The sequence below is a fragment of the Lynx canadensis genome, chromosome B1 (assembly GCF_007474595.2).
Source record: "Lynx canadensis isolate LIC74 chromosome B1, mLynCan4.pri.v2, whole genome shotgun sequence".
NCBI lineage: Eukaryota > Metazoa > Chordata > Mammalia > Carnivora > Felidae > Lynx > Lynx canadensis.
In genome coordinates, this window is record NC_044306.2 from 164,999,489 (window position 1) to 165,025,084 (window position 25,596).

General features: G+C 38.8%; 1 protein-coding gene across 4 annotated transcripts in view; it reads left to right on the forward strand.

Annotated features, from left to right (window-relative positions):
• FRYL (FRY like transcription coactivator) overlaps nt 1-25,596 on the forward strand; it is a 279,655-nt gene that overhangs the window by 80,677 nt on the left and 173,382 nt on the right. The gene's annotated exons all lie outside the window — the stretch shown is intronic.

Below are 25,596 nucleotides of genomic sequence, written 5' to 3' on the forward strand. Positions count from 1 at the left end.
GGCTCAAACTCACAAGTTATGAGATCATGACTTGAGCTGCAGTCAGACGCTTAACTGACTGAGCCACCCAGGCGCCCCAAGAAAGGTTGTTATACAGAGTTTTAAAACTTCAGAGTGGCTTAAGCAAATTATTTTAGGTTTTCTAGCTACTAAATGGTGGTCGTTGGTGTAGAGTCAGGCATTTGTTCCCTGCCCTCCATCTCATTGCAGTGTTTGATGTGGAATTGTTATGTATGAAATCTATTTTTTAAAAGAGTGGTGCATCTATCAAATTTAATTGTGCTATTAAAGAACATATCCTTTTTGGTGGTTTCATTTTAATTAAGAGCTGTATTTCAATAGGAAAAAAACTTTAATTCCAATAGAAAGCCTTACTCTTTGAGACCCTGTGTTTCACTTTAATGACTAGTTGATAATTATTTTTATACCACTCTGGTTACATAAGCTGATTAAGTGAATAGCCGTTTCACGTGACTTTTACAAAAACAATTAAGAGACACACATTGGGATACCATTCCATTTCATTACAAAGTGTTAATGACTCCATGGGATAATAAACATTTAAATAGTATACTAGTATGCCTCTCTTGAGGTATTCGGCATAGCTCCCTAGCAGGGACAAAGTAAAATGTAGCACTTGCTGTAAAATTCCAAATGCCTCGTGGTTGAGTTTTAAAGGCTGCTGTCTATATTTGACTAGTAAAGAAAAGGGGATACTGTTACTAACTGGATTTCCTATTTAATAAGTGATCTGTTTTCAGTTTTGTTTTTGCAGATCCATAGATCTCAGTCATTAGATTTTGTATCTCCAGAATAGCTCATTTTTGTTTGATATGCCCTGTATTGGGCAGAGGAATACCATGGCAGGCCAGTTTCTTTTTAGAAGGGAACGGGATGGGTAAAGAGTGATTTATATCTTCATGTGAGACTGGACTATTAATAGGGAGTTTAGAGAAAGTCCTGGGAGAAAATTGAGATGAAGTTTTCTTCTGGTACTTCTCATGCTTGTAGTGAGAACAGACCTAAGGAGATTGGAGAAACGTATGGAATTCAAATGTGATAAAAAGGATGTTGGGCAAGGCAATGTCCTCGAAGAACCTGAGCTTGAAATAATAATCAGTCTGCTCTGGAATTTCTGGTCTGACCCAAATGATAATTTGTGGAAATGTGTGAAGGAGTTCAGGAATTTTTCTTGCTTATACAAGTGGGATTTGGAAGCATTGGGCTCTCATAGTGTCATGAAATCAAGCAGGGTCCCTTATTTATGAAAGCCTTTGGAGTACTTTTCAAGCCGTAATCATTGAAGGATGTAGAAGCCTTACCGACATTTACACCTTGTCTGGATCTGTGAGCATTCTCATAATAGAGGAGAGCTATTGGGAAGACCTACTACAGGCATGATAGGAGAGGGGCAGTGAAGTACTCTGGAAGGAGTTGGAGTGGGGCTTTGACCCAGACTGAGCTGAGCTCCCGTGGTCGCTGGCTGCGTGTCCTTGACTGGTCTGCTTTCTCTCTCTAGGCCAGTTAACCTCACTTATCCATTTGAGTGATAGCTTCTTTTGTAGCATTGCTTTCAAGATTGTAAAAGATGGCAGCAGAATTGACACATAGTTTAATAATGCACGGTGGCTTTTATTATTTATAAAAACGTTTGGATTTTTGACTTGGAGGTAGATGAATCACATTTAACTGGAACTTGTCCTTGGATCATTGCATCATAGAAAATACTCTAGGAATTTGGATCTAGGTCTTTTATTGTGCATAATTCCAGAAACTTGAGCTTGTGATTTATAGCTAGCTACGTGACAGTTCACAGGAGCTTGTGCTGCAACACTTTTTCCTGTGCTTCCTTCTTTGTCCACAGCGTGTGCTCGTCCAGATAACCACGGCTAAGTGAGTGTGTGATTCACATACAAAGGTTTTTAGAAGTTAGTGTGGCAACATGACCTTGTAATTTCTCTTGGTTGTTTTTAAAGTTAGCCTAACACTTCATAAGAAGGGTCACTTTAGACTGTCTCCTTGTTACATGGGTGTGTGTGTATATATACACATATATTTTTTCTTTAAGTTCTAGTTAGTTAACATACAGTGTAATACTGGTTTCAGGAGTAGAATTTAGTGATTCATCACTTACAGACAACACCCAGTGCTTATCACAAGTGCACTCCTTAATGCCCATCTATCACCTCCCTCCCTCCATCAACCTTCAGTTTATTCTCGAGTCTCTTGTGGTTTGCCCCTCCCTCTCTCTCTCTTCTCTCTCTCTCTCTCTCTCTCTCTCTCTCTCTCTCTCTTATTGGCACTGTTAAGCATGGCTTCAGTTAGGGTCAGGGTTTTACTACTTTGGCCTTTAGGAAGGACTTGCAAGAAACTTAATTGAAATAAAGATGCATCTGTCTCCCTTTTTAAGGGGTCGGGAATAGCTTTCTCTCTGTCCCCATGTTCTCTGCCATTTTCTAATCACAGAACTGCTATTCATTCCAGAGTACTGGTGTGGTGATACTCGTTTTTAAAATATTACAATTCCTCCTGTCAACTGAAGGTATTATGTCTGGGATAAGATAGTTGAAACAAAGGAGATAAGAAAAATATACAACTAAATAAATGTTAATCAAAACATACTGAAATCATAAAGGCATAAAAAGGCAAAAAAGGTGATAAATAATGTCTGTCAGAAGGCACTGAAGAAAATAAAGATGAAGTTTAAAAAGAGCTCAGTAAAAGAGGTAAAGATGACTGAAGCTGAGTGTAAGTTTAAAATGTAACTAAAGGAATATACTAGAAAAGTTCAACAAAAAATAAAGCGTGCTATAAAGGGAGTTTGGGAAGCAGCATACAGGCCAAGGGTTAACTCCACCCATATACAGGCGGTCGCCTTGGGTTGAGGCACCTGTGGATCTAAGCCTTTCTCCCTGGCCCTGTCCTGGAACTGGAGCTGAAGGTCTCTGCATGACCAACATTGGGGTTGAATCATTTCCCTTGCCCCCAGCTCAGTTAATTATTCTTTGTGTCAGGACTCTAACTCATTGTCCACTAGCTTCTGCTATTCCATTTAATACAAACGTGTTGTTTCTTTTACCAGATGGTGAATTCTTTGTGAATAGACTTGATCTTATGTGAGTAGCTCCAGAGCCTAGCCCAATGCCAAGTACTTAGTAGGCAGCTAGTAAATGTTTGTTGGATTTGAGAGTCCTCTCTCCTTTGATTCTTGTCTTCTATGGACCAGAGCAAGTTTTTACTTGTTCCTGAGAGCTGCTGTCAGTTGCCATATTTAGCACCTGGCTTTTCCTTTGAAACCATCTAGCACGTTGCTCGGTGGGCAGTGGTTCCTGAGGCAAAACTAACCTTCCAGTAGCTTCAAACAAAAAAAAACCCAAACAAAATCCCCAAGTCATACAAGTAATGATCTAGAACATGGGTTGGCCAACCTCTTCTGGAAAGGTCCAGATAGTAACTGTTGTAGGCTTTGCAGGCCACACGTCTATGTTACAAATACTTCGCGATGACTTTGTGGGGCAAAAGGGGCCTAGATGATCTGCAAATGAATGTGCTGTGTTTCAGTGAAACTCTGTTTACAAAAACAGGCGATGAACCCAATTTAGCCTGTGGACCCAAGTGTTCAAACCCCTAACTAGACTATAGGAAAGAATATTGGTAACATCAGAGGGTTCTGTGCAGGTAACTTAACCTGGGAAGCAGAGACTGGAAGGGGATCCATTTGAAGGGATCTAATGCTACACTTACTTACTTGCATTTTCTGTAGCCTTTGGAATAGTGCTATTTTTAAATTTTTTATTTAAAAAAACTTTTTTTAATGTTTATTTATGTTTGAGACAGAGGGAGACAGAGTTCGAGTGGGGGAGGGGCAGAGAGAGAGAGGGAGACACAGAATCTGAAGCAGGCTTCAGGCTCTGAGCTGTCAGCACAGAGCCTGATGTGGGGGTTTGAACCCACGAACCGTGAGATCATGACCTGAGCCGGAGTCGGACGCTTAACCGACTGCGCCACCCAGGCGCCCCGGAATAGTGTTTTATCCGTAGTAGGTGTTCAGTAAATATTTGTTAATTTGATTTGGGATCCACATGTATCATTTGTCCTCCCTGGGCTTCTGTTGTGTCTCTCATCTAAGATGTAACAGATTATGTTATGTGATCTTCACAGTCTCTCCAGTTAAACAACAACAAAAAATCTGTGATTCAGTGACTCTTTGTGGAAGGCCAGATAGTTTATTCTTTAAAGGTAACAGTTGTTGGCTTACTACATTTCCTGTATGCCCTTTGTGTTCTGATGTGGAGCTCTGAAATGGTTGCTTTTAACAATCATTTTAAGACCTTTCCACATTGGAATCCCCTGTCCGTTAGGCCGTAAGTATGTATACCTTCCTCCCATCTCTCACTCCCTCCTGCCACATATGTGGACAGAAAACACACTTTGTCTTATTTTAATCATCAAATGTATTAAACCTAGTCTTTTTGTTATTTTAAAAGAATAAGTTAGCTGTAAAGGTAATTACCTAATCTCAGGTGATTCTTTGTAGAAAGATGGCCATTAAGATGAGGATTAGTCTGGGGCGCCTGGGTGGCGCAGTCGGTTGAGCGTCCGACTTCGGCTCAGGTCACGATCTCGCGGTCCGTGAGTTCGAGCCACGCGTCAGGCTCTGGGCTGATGGCTCAGAGCCTGGAGCCTGCTTCCGATTCTGTGTCTCCCTCTCTCTCTGCCCCTCCCCCGTTCATGCTCTGTCTCTCTCTGTCCCAAAAATAAATAAACGTTGAAAAAAAAAATTAAAAAAAAAAAAAAAGAGGATTAGTCTGTTGTTTAGCTTTATATTTTTCTAAAATCTGTATCGGCAAAGTGAACCTTCCATCATTTGATCCCTTCATTTAAATTGTTAAAGAATCCAAAATAACCTCATTATCACAGGTGTAAATTACAGTCACCTTACCTAAATTCTAAATTCTTCTTTTTCTTAGGTTTTTGATAGCTTTTTTTCCCTGAAGAATGATTTAAGAATAGGTAAGCTGTGTGATGCTCTCTTATACTATTCTAAAGAAGTATAAGCTGGTATATATTTCTAGTCTAGTTGATGAAGAAATTATTAAAAAAAAACAAAACAAAACCCTCTGGGGTGCCTGGGTGGCTCAGTTGGTTAAGTGACCTTGGCCCAGGTCATGATCCTGCGGTTTGTGAGTTCGAGCCCCTTGTCGGGCTGTGTGCTGACAGCTCAGAGCCTGGAGCCTGCTTCACGTTCTGTGTCTCCCTCTCTCTCTCTCTCTGCCCCTTCCCCACTTGTGTTCTCTCTCTTTCAAAAATAAATTCATAAAAAAACATTAAAAAAGCGAAACAAAAAAATCTCTGAAAAGTTCTTTGTAGGGAACACAGAAAATTTATTTCTTAGGCTTCTGAATTTTCCTAATCTCTATTTTTAAACGAGTATAAGTGTATTCTAAAAATGGCATAAATAAGAGAATGATATTTTTATATCAGTGTATTTTAAAATAGCTCTTCTTAAACTTTGATGTGCTTGAGAATGACCTATGGATCTTATAAAAACGTAGGTTTTGATTTACTAGGTTTAGAGTGGGTCTTTGAAGAATATTAAGATTATGAAGGTAGAGTTTTCCAGATTCTTCTTAGTACAGTATACGTAAAGCTTACCTGTACTTTTTTTTCTGTATTTTGGGCTTGCCCATTTAATTCTGCTGGACAATCTCTTCATCTTTGCTTCCTACCCCTACTGATATTCCATTTGCTAAGTGTGGTTTTTGTCTGTACGTTTGGTTCCCTGTGCAATGTATTCACATCTCCTTTCCTTTCCTGGTTTCGACTCCTCTACTCCTCTAGCCTTGCTGACTCACCCCTTTGTTGTAAAACTAAGAATGATATCAAAGGTGGCTTTAATGATAAAAACTTCTAGTTGATGGTAAGTTACGTGTCACTGGCAATGCAGGAAAAATCCAGAAAGGCGAGCATTGGCAGGAAATGGTGAGCCTTTACTTTTTGGATAAGGTGACCATAGGTCTCCATAGACCCCGGTCAGTTGTGGTTTGTGTCTCTGTTCTGGCATGTCATCAATAGTGCCTATTTTTGTGATCAAAAAAGTCCTGCTTTGGTCATTTTGTGTTCACCCTATTCATAGCTTATAGAATTTTATCTATCTTTTGCCAGTCGGATTGACTAATTATAATGCATATAATAGCCCTTTCTTCCCAGTATATCTCTATAATATGTAGTGGCAGTGAAAGTATCTTAGTATTGACAATTCTGGTTTCTTTTGGGGCAGTGAATATACATTACGTGCATTGCGATAAAAATACAAATCTAATAGTGAGTAGCCTTTTGAATAGAGAATTTAAATCTGGGTTTTTATTTTTATTTTTTGATTTATTTTTAAAATTTTCATTTTTTAGAGAGAGAGCATGAATGGGGGAGCGGGCAGAAAAGGGGAGACAGAGGATCTGAAGTGGGCTCTGTGCTGACAGCAGTGAGCCAGATATGGGACTGGAACTCACGAACTGTGAGATCATGACCCAAGCAGAAGTCAGACGCTCAACTGACTGAGCCACCCAGGTGCCTCTAACTCTGGGCTTTTATTAACAGTATCGTCAAAAATTATTTCAGGTAATTGAAAATAATTTCTGATTTCCAGATACGACCTCAAGAATGAATTTTAAATCTATTCATAAACAGGTTTTCTTCTCATTTAAGAAATAATAATATCTTAGCACTGGACTGGACCAAATGATAGCAAATTGGTATGGTTTGTGAAGGCAAGGAAGAAAATATGATTACAGGGTCTGGACTGCTTCATTTTAAGCAGAGGAAGCAATTTTTTTTTTAATGTGTGAAATGTATAAAAATAACTTAAACCAAAAGCTAGGAACAAGTTGGACTATTAATAAATACCCTGTGTCAGGAAGGTAGCAGTAATTGTACCTTACAGCACACACAATTGTAATATAATTGCTGCATAGGTAACCACACCTCAAATTATAGAGCTTAGTTAAAATGCTCCTTTACAGATTTTATGTTGCTAATTTGTGAACGTATTGATGCATTGGTCCAGTCTGTGACATTTGTATAAAACATGTCTTTATTAGAAATCCTCTTACAGCTATGGCTGTTAATTCAGAAACTAGATTTGCATTTCCAAAATGAGCAATTAATTTGGATGTCACCTGCAAACCTTACTACCAGAAATCAAGGTGGAATTCTGATGCATTTCAGGGGCAGATTCCCTTCATTACTGACTTGTTTATTTTGTTGGCTCTCTCTCATAGTGCTGTATTTGAATTCTCTCTCTCTCTGAATTCTCTCTCTCTCTGTATTTGAATTCTCTCTCGCTGTTATTTGTTTGTTTATTATTTATTTTTGGTTTGAATTTTCTTCAGTTCTGCTGTATCCATTACTTTGTGGTTATTGTTGGCTAGCAGGTACTTGAAAATAATGAATTCATTTTTCCCCCCTCATCAATGGAAAAGACAGCTAGAGAGCTTGTGGGGTAGATTGTCTGTCTGCTTCTCTTCTGTCTCTGTATCCTCCTCTTATCTGTAGTCCTGACATCGTTTTTGTACTTTAGATGTATGTAGCCCAAACTCTTCTTGATGTGACCTACACCTGGCTCTCCCATGGTTAGCGCCGTGACCCACGTGGTTACCTAAACCTAGGGCTCACTTTTGAGATTTCAGCTTTGCTTTTTTTCCCCTTATCCTGTCAGTCATCAAATACATCAAGAAGTATCTAGTAGGAAAAATTGGAATCTCTCTTCTTATTCCTATCTTTATTGCTTTTTTCCTGATTCCTGTAGGTATACTGTTTACTTTTTTAGTATCTCTCACCTCGCTCGGAGACACCTTTAGTGTCTCTCACCTCAGCAACTTCTTCAGGAGACTTCAGGAGAACACAGTCTCCTAACCAGTCTGCTGGTCTGTCTGGCCTCGTTCCTGCTCAAAACTCTTCTATGCTATCCGATTACCAATTTCAATGTTTCGTGGGGGCCCTCTGGATATTTCAGGGGTTCTTGGCACATGTCCTCAGGTAAGTGAAAGAACCAAGTGGGTATGACTTTAGCACCTTAATCCTTGGCCAGCCAGAGTTAGTTTGATTTTAACCTATTTTCTTTTTTGGGTTTAAGCATAAAGATTCATCCTTCGGGAGATACACTGCCGAACAGATTGGACATTTGGTATCGTCCCCTCAGAGTGTTCATCCCTGACCACCCTAGCTCAGTAGGGCCTCGACTGTTTTCCTCTGTCAGTAGATCCACTTTATTGCCTTAGTCACAGTCTTAGTCACAATTTGTCATGTATATTTGCATGTTTATTTGTGGGGACACCCCCCATCTCTCTCTCTCTCTCTCTCTCTCTCTCTCTCTCTCTCTCTCTGTCTCTCTGCCCCCTTGTATCCTAACCTTCCTTAGGGCACAGAGATCTGTTTTATTCACTAAATCATCATTTAGCATTTGACAGGCCACTTGCACCCAGTGTTTGGACGATTTCTATTTAGCAGAATTAGTGGCATGGTTTGTATTTTTCTCCCTCTTTTGTTACCGTCTTTTGTTACTAATTGTATATTTTTAGTATTGTAACTTATTCTCTTATTGGCTTTTTTTAAAAAAAACTCTTTTTTCAAACTAGTTGCTCCAGAGCTTTCAAAATGAATTTCAACTTATCACAGTCTGCTTTCAAATAATAACATAATATTTAATGTATCGTGTAAGAACCTAAAATCTTTTTTAAAGATTTTATTAAATTTTTCAACGTTTATTTATTTTTGGGACAGAGAGAGACAGAGCATGAACGGGGGAGGGGCAGAGAGAGAGGGAGACACAGAATCGGAAACAGGCTCCAGGCTCTGAGCCATCAGCCCAGAGCCCGACGCGGGGCTCGAACTCACGGACCGCGAGATCGTGACCTGGCTGAAGTCGGACGCTTAACCGACTGCGCCACCCAGGCGCCCCAAGATTTTATTAAATTTTTTAAAAATGTTTATTTACTTTTGAGAGAGAGAGAGAGAGAGACAGAGTGCAAGCAGGAGAGGGGCAGGGAGACAGGGAGACACAGAATCCAAAGTAGGCTCCAGGCTCCGAGCTGTCAGCACAGATCCTGACACGGGACTCGAACCCACGAAGTGTGAGATCATGACCTGAGCGGAAGTCGGACACATAACCGATGGAGCCACCCTGGGCGCCCCAGAACCTAAAATCTTATACTTCTGTTTCTCCCCTCCATCCTTTGTACCATTGTAGTCAGAATTTTTATTTTTGCATATGTTATTAAACCTGACAGTATGTTAACCACTTTTGCTTTAATCAGCCAATTAACTTAAAGAAATTTAAAATGAGAAAATGCAGGTGTACCATTCCCGGCATTCTTCATCAATGGTGTGAATTCAAGTTTCATTTTGGATAATCCTCTTTCTGCCTGAAGAACTTTGACATTTTTTTGTATGCAGATCTGTTGGTGACAGATTCTTTTAGGTTTTGTCTGTCTCAGAAAACTTTTGCGTATATCTTTGCAAGATATTTTCACTGGATATAGAATTACAGGTCATCAGTTTCACGCTTTAAGCTTTTCAGCAATATCATTACTGGTGAAATGTTACCAACCAGAGAAACTCCTTAGGGATTCAGTGCCCATGATAGTGCCTCGTATAGTTCCAGATGAAACATCTGTGTTGATCTGTATCTTTTTTCCTCTGTATGTAACTTACTTTTTCTTTGACTGCTTTTTAAGATTTTCTCTTTGTCATTGGGTTATCTGCAGTTTGATTATGATGTGCCTTGGCATGGTTTGTGTGTGTGTGTGTGTGTGTGTGTGTGTGTGTATGTGTGTTTATTCTTTTTGAGGTTTGATGGCAGTTTTGGATTTGTGGGTTGATAATTTTCCTCGATTTTAGAAAATTATTGTTTCCGTAGGGAATATTTTCTGTTCATTCCTTTCAGATTCCAATTACAAATAGGTTGGACTGTTTGGTGTTGTTCCAAAGGTCACTGGAGCTTTGAGAATTCTCTTTTTATTGTTTTGTTATCTGCACTTCACTTTGGAGCTACTATTTCCATTTCTCCAAGTTGACTGTTCTTTTCTTTCCTAGAATCTAATTTTTCTTGGTGTGTCTAGTGAATTTATTGTTACAGACATAGTATATTTTATTTTTCAAAGTTCTATTTGAGTCAGCTTTTTATATCTTCTATTTTCTCTTCATTGTGTTTATTTTTTTCCTTTAAGTCTTTCAGCCTATTTATAAATAGCTTTTTAAAGACTTTATAATAGCTTTTTAAAGAACACATGTGCTATTTCCCTCATTTATGTCATTTCTAGGTCCACCATATTGATTTTATAGGTCACATTTTCCTACATCTTGACAGATAATTTAATAGTACTTTTTAATAATTTTTCAATATTTTTTTGTTGGATGCTGGAGATTAGAAATGTGACATTGTCAAGAGCTGGATTTTGTTACATTCTCTTAAAGAGTGTTATTCTTTGCTCTAAAAGGCAGTACTTACAGATCATTTAATCCTTTGAGGCTTGTTGTGGATCCTTTGAAGCTTTATTAAGGAGCGTTCATAGTAGTCTTTAGCCCTATTACCTTCTAGAGTATCTACAGAATGCTCTGAGTATTATATTTTATATATAATTTTATATTATAGTTTCCCACACTTTCCTTGTTTTTAATGACCTTGATAACGCTGAGGAATATTGGATTGGTAATTTGCAGACTCTTCAATTTAGGTTTATCAAAAAATTTTTTTCCCATGGTTAGTCTCGGGTTATGGCTTCTTGGCAGGAAGAACACAGAGATAAAGTGCCATTTTCATCATATTGTATTATATATCAAGAGTGTGTACTCTTATCAGTGATGATGTTAACCTTGATCTCCTGGCTTGAGGTAGTGTATGTCAGGTTTCTCCAGAATAAAGTTACTCTTTTCTCCCTGCTTTCTATATTGTATGCCTTGGAAGAAAGTCACTTAGTGTAGCTCATGCTTTTAAGGGTTGGGAGTAATGTTTTTCTTGAGGGTAAATTACCTACATAAATTATTTGGAATTCTCCTGAATATGTCACAGAGGTCCCTGAGACCACTCTCAGGTTTAAATGTTTATTTGTTTTTGAGAGAGAGAGAGGTTGAGAGAGAGAGATTGAGAGAGGCAGGTGGGGAGGGGCAGAGGATCTGAAGTGGGCTCTGTGCTGACAGCAGACAGCCCAATGCAGGGCTCAAACTCACGAACCCTGAGATTACGACCTAAGCCAAAGGCGGACACCTAACTGACTAAGTCACCCAGGTGCCCCTCTCGGGTTTTATGATCTACTAGAAGGACTCGCGGACACAGCATATAGTTGTACTCACAGCTGTGATTTATTATAGCATAAGAGTAATAAGCAGAATAAGCAAGTGAAAAGGCATGTGGGGCAAAATCCAGGGGAAACCAGGTGCCAGCTTCCAGAGTTTTCCAGTAGCATTATAGGGGAAGTACGTGATTCCCCAGCAGTGAGCTATGACATTACGGGTGAAATGTTACCAATCAGAGAAACTCATTAGAGACTCAGTGCCCAGGATTTTTATTGGGGCTGGTCACATAGGTACCCTCTGCCTGACACGTACCCAAGTTTTAGACTCCCTGAAGGAAAACAAATGTTTAATCTAAACTATACTGTTTGTACCGACAGTTTAGGCATAGTGAACCACTCTTTTTAGTTCCTGGAATGGTGGGGCCCTCTTAAAATCGAAATTCTCAGATGCTAGCTAAGAACCAATCTTGTAAGCAGATATTTCAAAGGGTAACAGACCTGCTAGGTTAACTGTTTTCTGTACACTGTGAGATTTGTCTCTTCTCTATTACTTATTTGGTCATTTATTTATATCAGTATAGATTCATGGATGTTTATTTTATACTTGGGGTTATATTTCAAAACTATATTGTTTATTTTATTGTTCACTGCGTGGGTGGCTCAGTTGGTTAAGCACCCGACGCCTGATTTCAGCTCAGGTCATGATCTCATGGTGGTTGGATAGAGCCTTATGTCCGACTCTGTGCTGGGCATGGAGCTTGCTTGAGATTCTCTTCCTCTGCATTTCCCCCACTTGCCTGCATGCATTCTCTCTCTCTCTCTCTCTCAAAAAATTATTATAGGGGTGCTTGGTTGGCTTTTTTGTTAAGTGTCCGACTTCAGCTCAGGTCAGATCTCAAGGGTTGTGAGTTCGAGCCCTGCGTCAGGCTCTGTGCTGACCGCTTGGAGCCCGGAGCCTCCTTCAGATTCAGTGTCTTCCTCTCTCTCTGTGCCTCCCCTGCTCATGCTCTGTCTGTCTCAAAAATAAGTCAAACATTTTTTTAAAAATAAAAATTATTACAGCTTTGGCTATTGGCAGCTCTCTCAGTTGACTCCTATATCCTTTTGATATACCCACATTGTTTTGTATTTTGAGCCCCTTTCTACTTTCTGGCTTGTAGAAAGATGCTCTAGGCTTATCACGTGTGTTTGTGCTCTAGTTCTAGAATCTGCCATTTCCCCAGGGAGTCCTGCTCCCTTTTTGTAGTGAAGTTTTAAAATGTTAAATCCACTGTAGAAAGTTTGGAATATCTATAAGAAGTAGAAAAGTAAGTGCACTAAGAAGTAAATGTTAGTTACTGATGTAATTATAGATAATTACTGTTTATGTGTTTATTTAAAATCCAGTATAGTTAACAGTGTTATATTAGTTTCACGTGTACAGTATAGTGATTCAGTAATTTCATACATCAACTGACTGCTCAACCTAAGTGCACTTTAAAAAAAAATTTTTTTTTAATGTTTATTTATTTTTGAGAGAGACGGAGACAGAATGCGAGTGGGAAAGGGGCAGAGCGAGGGAGAGAGACACAGAATCTGAGCAGCAAGTGTACTTCTTAATCCTCATTACCTATTATACCCACCCCATACCCCGTTTTCTTCTTTGTATGTCATGTGTGGTATTAATTACCTAGTGAACCTGAGAGCATCTTTCCTTCCATACCTAAGGTCTTTCAATTTTTTTTTTTTTTTTTTTTAATTTTTTTTTTCAACGTTTATTTATTTTTGGGACAGAGAGAGACAGAGCATGAACAGGGGAGGGGCAGAGAGAGAGGGAGACACAGAATCGGAAACAGGCTCCAGGCTCTGAGCCATCAGCCCAGAGCCCGACGCGGGGCTCGAACTCACGGACCGCGAGATCGTGACCTGGCTGAAGTCGGACGCTTAACCGACTGCGCCACCCAGGCGCCCCTCAATCTTTTTTTTAAACTCCAGAAAAGATAAGGGTTTTTTGAAGAGGCTGAAATTTGTCAGGACTATCGAAGGCTCTAGGAGTGATAGGATAGTTGACACTTTATATAGAAAAAGTTGCCAAGTTTCTGGTTTTTATCATATTGTAATTGTTTTGGATACCAGTTTAATAAGTTCTGAGATATTTATAAAACGTGTTAATATGACGGGTAATGCTTATATTTGCCCCCTTTCTAAGAATGTTAATAATTGAAGACTAATTTCCTTGCGGATAAATTTTAGTGAATTGTATGATATTCTGTTAAATCCAAACTTCATTATATATTGAGGAACATTTTGTTCAGAACCTATACCTAAATGGAATATTTTTGAAAGACATATTGAGTATTTTTCCTGGTACACATTCCTTTGGTGTGTTAGAATATACCTCTGTCTTCCTTCTACTTAGAAATGTAAAGCAAGTAACTAATTCCGTGAATCCTTAAAGTGCCAGTGAAAAGAGTGTAGAATTAAATGGAAATTGATTAGATGGAAGAGGGAAACTTACTTTCTAACTCCTTGAGGGCAAGAGAACTGCCTTAGCCATCTTCTGTATGCAGTGCTTTATATTATCTGCCCCAGACCAAGAAGATCCCAGCAAAAGGCTGGTAATATTGAAAGTATGAAATTCTTAAAAATATTCTGAATCTTGGGACGTCTGGGTGGCTTAGTCAGTTAAGTGTGTGACTTATTTTTAGAGGGCATGAACAGGCGAGGGGCAGAGAGAGAAAGAGAATCCCAAGCAGGCTCCAAGCTGTCAGTGTGGAGCCCAACATGGGGCTCGATCCCACAAACCATGAGATCATGACCTTAGCTGAAATCAAGAGTCTGACACTTAACCAGTGGAGCCACCCAGGCACCCCTGAGATCTTATCATTTTAAAAGCATTCTTTAATATATTATAATCTAAAAGGTGGAGAGGAGTATTGTTAAAGAAAATTATCCAAAATGGATTTTTCTATTCTGCCAAGGATATGCCCTCAAGAAATGATTTCTCTGGCTATCTTTCTATGGTGAGGATACCAAAAAATATATATGTATGATACAACCTGGAGAATTCCGAATCTATAGACAGAATAAAATAGAGGGCTGATATATATTTTTAAGATGTTTATTTATTTTGGAGAGAGGGTGCGTGCACATCAGTGGGGTAGGGGCAGAGAGAGAGGAGGACAGAGGATCTGAGGCAGGCTCTGTGCTGACAGCGGAGAGCCCGGCTCGGAGCTCAAATTCAAGAACCATGAGACTGTGACCAGAGCTGAAGTCTGACGCTTAACCAGTTGAGTCACCCGGGTGCCCCGAGGACTGGTATTTTGACTGGTCTTTGGCAAGCTCACAATAAGCTCTAGGCTACGTATGTATTTCTGTGATTCATTGATAGGTTAAAATAGAGAACTCACTTGAAGAATGGTAGGAGTGCTACTTGTGTAGTGTAAAAATATGACTAGTAATTGAGAGATTGAGAAAGCGTTCAGAATACAGTAGGTCTCTGCTACCCTGGGGTCTTCCAAAAGTATTGTTGGGTACATATATCGTTATGGGTGAATATGTAGTTCTTCTGATTAATACTTGAGTGATTTGGGTGATACAAGTTTGAGAAGCATTAGAAAAGAAATACTTATTCCATTAAACTTTGTTAAATTTATGATTACTATTTGGAGTAGTAATGCTACTTATTGTGTTATTTGCATTTCAGAATAAAGTTCAGAGCCCAGGCTCTGCCCATATAGTCAGGCCTGTTGAATTATTTCCCATATATATAGAAAGTGCCATTTTCACTCACCCTTTGTCTCTAAGGAAATCCTGGTATAAAGCGGGACTTCCAAAATAAACCCTGAAATTAATTTTATCCATCTATGCCCCAGAGAAACTATTGACTTGCTTTGGCTGTATATATAGGGTAACAGGCTGATTAGATAGATATAACAGAAACTTTAGGTTCTTCTCTATTCTTTCATATCCATGTAGGCAAAATTTAAGCAGAAGAAAATACATTTTTTAACATTATAAGAAAATTACCTTTTAACCTCTACCCCCACTCTCAAAAAAGTTCTCATACTCTGATGTTCTATATGACAGTTAGTTTTGCTTGTTACAGTCTTTAAAGGTTCACTAGGAATGAACCTTGACTACTTTGGTGAGACATTATAGCCAAATATTATTAAGTAGCTTTTAAGATTTGTGTGAGGCTAGTAGGCTTACCTCAACAGGGGTGGAAAAATAAGGCAGAATATCTTGGCATGTGCCTCCTGAGTTGCCTGCGTGCTGATATGGTTCAGTTCTTTCTTTCTTTCTTTTTTCTTAAATGTTTATTTATTTGTTTTGAGAGAGAGAGAGAGAGAGAGAGCGAGCGAGCAGGGGAGGGGCAGAGAGAGGGAGACAGAGCATTCCAAGCAGGCTCCACAGCCGTCAGCGTAGAGCCTAACTCGGGGCTTGAACGCACGAAAGTGTGAGATCATGACCTGATGATGAGTAACTGACTGAGACACCCAGGCGCCTCTGACATGGTTCACTTCTGAGTCTGGGCATTGAATGGTATACTTTGCTTAGGTCTAGATCAGCTTATTCCCTCAATCTGTTAACAGCTGTTTGATGACAAGAGGACTGTATTGTCAAATCACTTTGGGGACTGCTTTAATGAAAAAGAAATATCAAACTGGTCTGTGTACAACTCAGAACCTTTTGGTTGTTGATATACATTGTTAATGTACAAGAATGGATTGTAGGAGGTAGTGTTTTTGGACCGGGGAATGCTGTTTATTCATGCAACACTGTGAGTCTTTTATATTTCATTTGACCGGGGGAAACCCTGCTCTTAACTGATCCTGAGATGTCTCTGATCAAGAAGATGTATTCAAACAATGTATTTTGGTATTGGCGGGGGTGGGGGGGGGGTTCTGTGTGATTAGCTTTTTTGCAGCCCTGCTTTGAATTAGGTTTGGGGCCTGTGCAGGACTAGGAGTGGCCCAGACTTATTCCATGTTTCTTGAACTACTCTGAAGAAGTACAAGCTTCCAATGAAACTCCCAGCAATACTGTTACCACTGAGTATGTCTTAAAGGGTAGGATTATCTTTTTCCCTTAGGGTATGGAAGTGCATATGTTCTTTTAGCTTTTAACACAGTGCCGAGCCATTTGGTTATGAATAAATCTATTCAGTTACGACTTTGATCACTGAATTTACTCCTTCCTTGTAGTATTTTCAAGGATGTAATAGCATAAGTGGGTCAATTCAAATGTATTGCACATATGGAAAAACACGTGTTCCATTGACCTTCAGAGTCGCAGTAAACTAATTATGAGGTCAAGACACTTCTTCTGACAGTCACATATTATTTGTTTTGATTATGAAACTTTCCTACTATTTTGAAGAGCCGTTAGGCTTGTAAGAGTGTCAGTTTCCAGTTTCAGAAGTTTCTATGGAATAAAGTTTTTAAAATGTGCATTTTATTTGACCAGAAGATTTCTCGCTGTTCATGGATATTCTGACTGTAAGATTTTCTAGGGGAATTATGTGCTACATTAAGAATAGAAGGCCCTATGTTTTGAAATAATCCCATTATTATAATAGAGTTCCCTCTTTTGAATAAGTTGCATGCCGCAGAGGAAACTTTGTCCTGAGCTGAGCAGTTTTAGAGGGCTGGTGGGGGCTCAGCCACAGTGTTCATTACATCATCTTTTCATCCCTTTAGCCAGCGTTCTCTCTGGTGGGTTAAGTGAGGCAGGGGACTCTCTCATCATAAGCATGCTGAGAAAGGCACTGCTTACTGCCTGGATGTGTAGAAGGGTGGAGAGAATTTACTACTAAAATCGCCTGGAGAAAACTGCCACTGGGATGCAATAAATACCACTGATTTTTTTTTTTTTTTTTTTTTGGTCAGCTATTACAGGAAAAGATTTAAAGATCTTATGCTAAACCTGAATTTATTTTTATTTCTAAGACCGTTAGTGAGAAAAGTTAGCACCCAAGGGCAGAGCTCTACCCTTGTCTGTTTACTAGCAGTGACTATACTAAAGGCGGCCAGAGACACAGCTCATCAAAACTGATAACAGGAACACAAGCAGAGAAGATAATTGTGGCCACGTGTATGCCTACCTAAGGAAAGGTGATGATGTCCTTCAGGGCACTTGTAATAAACTTGTAAGCTTTTATTCAACTGGATAGTTCATCTGCATTCAGCAGCGTTTCCACTATAGTTGTGCGTCACTGCGAGACTGCATGGTAATGAAGCCAAGGCACTGTGGGCCAAAACTCGCTGCCTGCGAGAGGGGAAGGGACAGCGGCTTGGAGAGATAGATCAACAAATCCGTTGCTGCTGCTGCTGCTGCTGCTGCTGCTGCTGCTGCTGCTGTTGCTGCTGTTGCTGCTGCTGCTGCTGCTGCTGCTGCTGCTGTAGCCAGTTGAGACACAATGTTGAGCCTACAGGATTCTGTGTTTTTTGAAATTAGCATAAAGTCCTTGTTAAAGTCCTGGAGCAGCAGCTGTAAGTATATACGTTCCCAAATGGGAGAAATGCTGATGTATGATCATTGCCATTCCTTGCATGCTAATTCTTTAGACCAGTCCAAATAGAAGAAAAGCTGTTGAAAATAACACGAGGAGTATTTTCTTGGATGGTAATCAGTGAGACAGATCTAGATGTGTACACACTGGGCAGTTGTTAAATAGTCGTTGACTGAAATTTACCAGCGTTGGTTTTCTTGCGAATTTGTGTCATTCTGGCAAAGTTTCTCTCAGTTGGTCAAATAAAAGGGGGAGAAATGAAAAAATAGACTCTGATCTTTGCAGGGTTATCAGATACCAGTATTATTCCACAGTTCGGTTGGTACAAAATGTTTGTTTGAAGCAACATCAGCTATCTGAAGGCGTCAGACCATTTAATATAATGAGCATAACTTTCCCCTCTTACTATAATTGAAGTTACAATGAGTCATTTTCTCTTATACAGTGAATTTTCTGATAAAGAACATTCAAAGTTCAGGGAGGTCAGTAAAACTAATGTCACCGAGTGACTATTTTGTCCATAACTCTCCAATCTGTGGTTTTGGCAGAAATACTGATTTTGTTCAGTATTTCCAGTGTTTTCCAGTGGTACTTTACTCTGAAGATCTGAAAGTACTTATAGAAGTGATTTATTACCATAGTCTGTTTTTTTTTTTTTTGCAAAGTTATCATAATAATATGATACCAGTCTAATGAATTAATCAAGCAATGATTCTGTTATAATGTCTGTTTTGCCCAAAGAAAAAAGAAATCTAGAAAAAAATGTGACTTTTCCAAGGTCATACAGTGGCAAAGAACTAGAATTAGAACCTAGTTGTTCTTACTCCCAACTGTGCTGCCAGTGCCTGAGCAAACTAATGAATAAAATATGAAAGACTAAATTTAATTTTTTCCAGTTAACTCCTTACCAAAATATTTATTTAGTGTAGTTTTATTTTGTAAGTAAATAATACAAAGGACCAAATGTTGATATAGAAGAGAGAAAACCTCTTAAGGTAAAGCCTTCTAGAATATAATTTGAGATTTGTATTTGTATTGCCAAATATACTGCATTTACAATCTCCGTATTTCTTTTGTTTCTGATCTGTAAGTAATTCTTCCATATGGAGATATTGTTGTGCCAGATGGCAGAAAGTTATCTTAGTTCTAGGAAAGTTTCTAAGTGAATTAAAATATTGAGAATTATAATTGAAAGATAATTGCTAATTTAAATTAAATACTTTTACTACTTGAAAGGGTAATACAGAATGCATTTTTACTAAAATAGACTATGGTTTCTATTCTTTCTTTCCCCCTCATCTCTCCTTCCCCCATCCTTGTCATGTACTTTTTAAAAATAGTGAGTTTTATAGTGAGAATGAAGCTATACGTAATAGGTTCTTCTATAGAAACAGTGCATTTAATATTACAGCAGCTTTTGTAAAAATTTACTTTGCTTAGATACTTGTGAATTATGTGGTTATTTTGTTTTGTGACCATTTAAACATTTCTACATGTCTTTGCCTGAACCCTGTAACCAGCCACAGCCAAATCTCATGTAATCACATTCCCTTAATCCAAAAGTGAACCAAAAACAGATGTTTGTAAAGCCTTTGCTGTTGGCCCTTTGTAATATGATGATTCAGTTTGTGGGCATCCCGTTGCCCTTGGATGTTCATGGCACATACCTCTTGGAGGTGTTTTTACAGTTGTAAAGCAATAGGTTAATATTGAGAAGACAAATCTCACTGTTCAATAAGGCCCTAACTAGGTCTGTTCTGGCCCTGGAAAGTGGGAGAATTTTTTCTTTTGCCAGTATCTGTGGATGGCTTTTTAAAATCTTCCCTTCCCCTGTTATAGTTAAAAAGGAGAGAGAGAAGATTAAAGTATTTTTAAAACCCTAGAAAAGGACGGTGGTTATCTGTTTCTTCCTAAGGTTGTTTCCATAATCCGGCTCTTGAATCAGCCAGCCTTGATGGAGCACATACTGTACTGTCACAAGTAGATGAGGTCTTTGCGCATAAGGAGCTTCTAGTCAGAGAGTAAACGTGCATGTAAGGCTAACAGTAAGGAAGTTAAATGAGCACTGCTGTGTATGCATTATGACTTACCACGTGACTGTTCCATGTGAAAGGCATGGGGGGTACAGAGACCAGGGGAATCCTATTGAACCACAGGAGACACAGAGAAGATGTAGAGGGAAGGAGACTGAGTTTCGTTTTGAATGACAAGATGTTCCCTATCGTGGTAGACAGTACTGCCATCCACAGTCTCCCTGAGCCAGGAAGCAGGTGTCGGTCAACAGCCCTCTGTCACCCCTACACCACCTACTCCCCACTGATTACCAAGACGCGTCATCCTACCTTGTACAGTTTCCTTAGTCTCTCCTGCCTTCTGATGCCGTAGCCACTTAACTTAGTTCAGGCCTCTCTTCATTATCATCCGGATTATTGCCATAGCTTCCTGTTAGCCTCTTACACGTTGCTGCCAAAGGCTCCTTCTAGAAGCCCACTCTTAAAATCTCTCCCCTCCATCATAGTCTTTCTCTCCCCTATGGAATGAAACCTTTTGTCATCCAGCCCCTGCTCGTTTTGTGTCTCCTCTCTTGCTGTGCTTGCCCAGCTCCTGGAGTGTGTTGGGCTTTCGTATTTGCCTCTTCCTTTGCCTGGGATGCACATCCTCTTAGCCCCCCTCAGCCCTTATGTCTGCTTCACAACTAACTCTTCTTCACCTTGGAAGACCCATCTTTTCTTGAGTTCACCAGATACTTAATGCTTCATCTGTTCTGTTCTTCACCTTAAACATCATGGTATCGTTACATATATCACCTCATTTGTGTCTTTCTTTTTTTACTTACAGTAAAAAAGCTTATAGTGTAAGCCCCTGTAGGGCATAGTTTGTTTTTTTTTTGTTCTTTACATGCTCAATACTTCTTTGTATACTTAATGTTTAGTTAAGTTCTGGTAACTGTGCAGGCAGGTAAGATAAAGCTTGGGGATGCAATCATTTTTGTTGGAATGGATTACTAATAGGAAAAAGGGTAGAAGGATAAATATATGGTCCCTCTTATACTGGTGTTCATTATTATACTAGTAATGTCTCTAAGGGGAGTAGTTCCTGAAGCAGCAATTTATAAAATGAAACCTTAGCGATTTCAAAAAATTTTAGCATTTCACTAAACTCTATTTAGTGAATTTCTCAGGAAGGACAGAAAAATCTGATTTATTAATAGCCTTTGTATATAAAAAAAAAGGCAGATAATTTTTCCATTAAATAAATTATATATTTCACATGTTGCCCTTACTCTTCTTGAAGAAAAAAGAAAAATTAAATGTTTGTGGTTGAACATAACTTAATAGCAGTGCATGTTATAATCCTTTATCATTAAATAATAATGTTTCATGTTTATAAGATGCATTTCCCATGATTCCTATTATTGTTCAATGCTACGTTTTATATTAATCGCCAGAGGCCCTCTGTTTTCAAGGCCTGCTTAGCTGGCAGAATGTTGATGCAGTGCTGCTGAAGTTTGATTATAGTTGAGCTTATTTCTTTCAGTAACAACAATGAAGTGACATTCATATGGCCTAAATTCAGGGTTTTGTCTTTGTGCCAACAGTTTTAGGCCTTACTTCTTTTAAAAACTGAATCAGGAACATTCTGTTAAACCAGCTGTGTGGTGAGGATGTTATCATTAAAAGATTGGCTTAGTTCCCTAAAATTGATAAGACAATGCAGGATTCAGTACTAAGATGTATCCAGTTATGTATTGGCATTGTTAAGGGCACAGATGCATTTATCATCAATAGAATACCTCTTGTAAACATATTTGTAGAATTTATTTTGCATACATAATTTTAAGACAGCTAGTGTTTCAAAAAAGTCATTTGTCATCCCAGGCATAGAAGAGATAGATTGACGTATTTTAACCATGGTTTTTGTTAATTAAAATATGAATAAGATATGGAATGTTAAGAAATGAAATTTGCATAAATTACTTGAGTTTTTGCACAATGAGCAAAGTTCGTAGAGTTTTTAATGCTCAATGATGTTTTTCCTGGATTGCAAAAATAGTAAATGTCAACCCCAAAAGGCTAATTATGCATTTGTCTAAATTTCAGTTAAAATTTGCATGTCACTTGATTAAAATAATTCTACTTACCATGCATTGAGGTAATTATAGTCCTGTTATTGTGGTAAGTACATATTTGTGTGTGTGTGTGTGTGTGTGTGTGTGTGTGTGTGTGTACAGTCCAAATTATGTGGACATATGTTTGTTAAATCTCACGTAAGCATCTTAAAAATTTGGGGCAAACTATCATTGTTGTTTTAAAAATAATAGGTTTATGATACAATGTAACGTATATACAATTCACATACCATAAAGTCATCCTTTTAAAAATGTGTATAGCTTACACATTATATAGTTTTTTATTCACCAAGCTGTACAATGATCACCACTCTCTAATTGTAGAACATTTTCATTACCCCAAAAAGGAACCTCGTACTCACTAATTTACTGTCTGTCTCTAGGGATTTGCCTATTCCGGGACACATCATGTAACTGGAATCCTAATAGGGTTCTTTTGTGACTATCTTCTTTCACTTAGCATATTTCGAAGATTCATCTATTTATCTATCGGTATTTCATTACTTTTTATGACTAAATATTCTGTTGTATGGATATACCACATTTTGTTTATCTACTCATCTGTCGATAAGTTGCTGTTTTTTTATTAGATGAGTAAATTGGGGTTCAGATAAGTTAAAGAGCAGTAAGAACCCACCCCCAATATACATCCAAACTCCCCCCACCCCAGTTTTATTGAGATATAATTGATGTATCACATTGTATAAGTTTAAGGTATACAACATAATGATTTTATGTGTGTGTGCGTGTGTGTGTGTGTGTGTGTGTGTGTGTGTGTGTGTATATATATATAGCAAAACAATTACCATAATAAGATTAATTAACATCCATCACCTCACATAGAATTTTTTCCCTTGCAATGAAAACTTTGAAGACTTACTCTCTTAGTAACTTTCAGAAATACAGCACAATGGGGTGCCCGGGTGGCTCAGTTGGTTGTGTCCAACTCGAGATTTCAGCGTAGGTCATGATCTCATAGTTCATGAGTTTGAGCCCTGCATCAGGCTCTGCACTGGCAATGTGGAGCCTGTTTGGGATTCTCCCTCTCCCTTTCTCCCTCTCTCCCTCTCTTTTCCCCTCTCGAGCACTCATTCTCTCTCTCTCTCTCTCAAAGTAAGTTAACTTAAAAACATACAACAAAATATTGTTAATCCAGTATTTCCAACAGAGTATAGTTATTGTTGTACATTACACACCAAATTCTTTAACATCCTTTAATCCTTCATATATCAATTTAAAGTCTTCCCTGATCTCTAGCGATACTTCAGCAAAATCTGAAGGAAGACAGGATTAACAGTTTGGAGGAAGGGTGGGTGGACAGAAGGGATATCCCGTGCTGGGCAGTGGAGGAAATATGGCCAATTTGGCTGGAGCAGAGAAGCATGGGAATGAGTTGGAAAGGTAGGGGTCAGAGCTCATGTAATTGTGAAGACTTTGTTATGAATTTTGGTCTTAACCCTAAAACAAATGGAGAACCATTGATGGATTTTGTGACCGTAGTTAGGGTGATTTTTATCAGACTTATGTTTTTCGTGGAATAGGGGTGGTGGGGGTGAGAGAGGGAGGGACCATATATGTAGGTGGATGGCTACTGCAGTAGACCAGATGTGAGATGAAGGTTGAACAAATGAAGAAAACTCATCTTTTTTTTTTTTCCTTTTTTTTTTCTTTCTTTTAGCAAACATACCTATAATGTCTACCATATTAGGTACTCTTCTGAGTGTTTCACAAAATCTTTACTCATTGAATCATGGATATGAGAAATATTTAAGAGGTGGGAACAATAGATATGGGAGGTGAAGGAGATTTTTAACTTGGATTCTATAAATGAATATGGCAAGGTAATTAATGTTCTCAATTGACATTAATTTCAGAGATGTATCCATCGAGAATTCATATTGATCACAGTAGAAAAGAATCACCTATTGCTTATTGCCAAAATATTCTCTCATCCCTCAGAGAAATCTGTCTACTTTAGGAAATGAAGCCTAGACAAGGAGGCCAACTCATTGTGCTAAATGAACAGTGTGAACTCTGTGATGGTCCCTGAATTTAGAGTTCCTAGCTGTAGGCATCTTTGAATTTAGGAATCACGGGCCTGCTTTATCCATTAAAAAAGAGATATATATATTCTAACTCCTTAAGCCAGGTCTACCTCATTTGACAGAGAAACTTTATTTTCAAGACTGAACATTTTGTTTTGTGAGAAGTACAGCTGATTCTCCAACTCATTAAGTATTTGGTTTCACGGTTTGTTTGGAAGTTTTATGTTGGTAAGTATTAGAATGAAGACACATAGTTTAATAATGAGATAGACATTTCAAAATTGGGAAAATCTAAACAGATGGTCCTAGTATTCATAGGCATCTAGGATTATTCAGAAGGACAGTGTGAATATCTGTGGTAAGTTTCAGACCTGCTGTTGCATAAACCTGGATGTCATAACCTTCCCCTGTGCGTACCTTCTGTTCTAGTTGTGTCTAAACTCCCATCTTGTTATCAGGCCCTGGTTCCTATCCTGTGCTAAGATGGTGAGTTTTGGAGAGCCTGAGCTCACTAGTCCACCCAACTCGCATCAGCCCCCCTCACTATGAGCTTTGGCCTGACTCTACTCTTCGGTTCTAGTGTCCAGGCTGCGGTTCCTTCTTGTGCAAAGAATGGAAGTCAAAGCTCCACCTCTACTAATGGGTGTTTCTTCCTTCCTGAGCCTTGCTTTGTCAAACTCTCTGGCAACTCTATTTCTTTCAAATACAGGACTCTGCTTTTGCTCCTCAAGGGAATGAAGTTTTCATACAAAAACAAAAAATAAGGACTCGAAGAGAATCAATTGCTGCTGATGTACCTTTTTAATGATGAGATCTACCTCCCTTAGTGCATGTCCTTGTATTTCCTGTTCTTAGACTATGCATAATATGTTTGCTAACATAACACCTGTTGTTCTTCCATTGTTTTTGTTGATGTTGTTTTTCCATTGATCTCTGTGGTGCTTTTTACCTGTTATCATACTCTGCCTCCATTCCTAGATTTCTTATTACCTCCAACATTGTTGATATTCAGCCATTATACAACCTTATGGCTGTAGTGGTATTTACAGCCAGAGTCAGTTCTAATTGCCCCTCTGTACTAATTGCTAAATATTTTAAATATGACACCTGATAGGTATCTGGCCTACTGTCGTGGCTAAGCCCCAAATCATTGGGTTCTGGCTTGTTGCAATACTGTCCATACTCTTTTAGACTTCATTTCTGGAAGTAACCATGTGTACGATCTCATTATCACATTGATAAGACACAGTTTGCTAGCCTTTTGCAGGATGGACTGGGTTATGTTCTCTTTCAAAAAAAATTTTTTTAATGTTTATTTTTGAGAGGGAGGGACAGAGTATGAATGGGGGGAGAGGCAGAGAGGATGCAGAATCCAAAGCAAGCTCCAGGCTCTGAGCTGTCAGCACAGAGCCCGAGGCAGGGCTTGAACTCACAAACTACAAGACCATGACCTGAGCCGAAGTTGGATTCTTAACCGACTGAGATACTCAGGCGCCCTGAATATGTTCTCTTGATTATTCCTCCTCCTAATCTGTTAATGTATGATGTCACAGGACATTGCCTAAGAGGAATTTATTCCAATTTTATTTTGAGTCTACTAGTTGGTTTAAGCATGCTGTTTCCCAATTTAAAACATTTGCT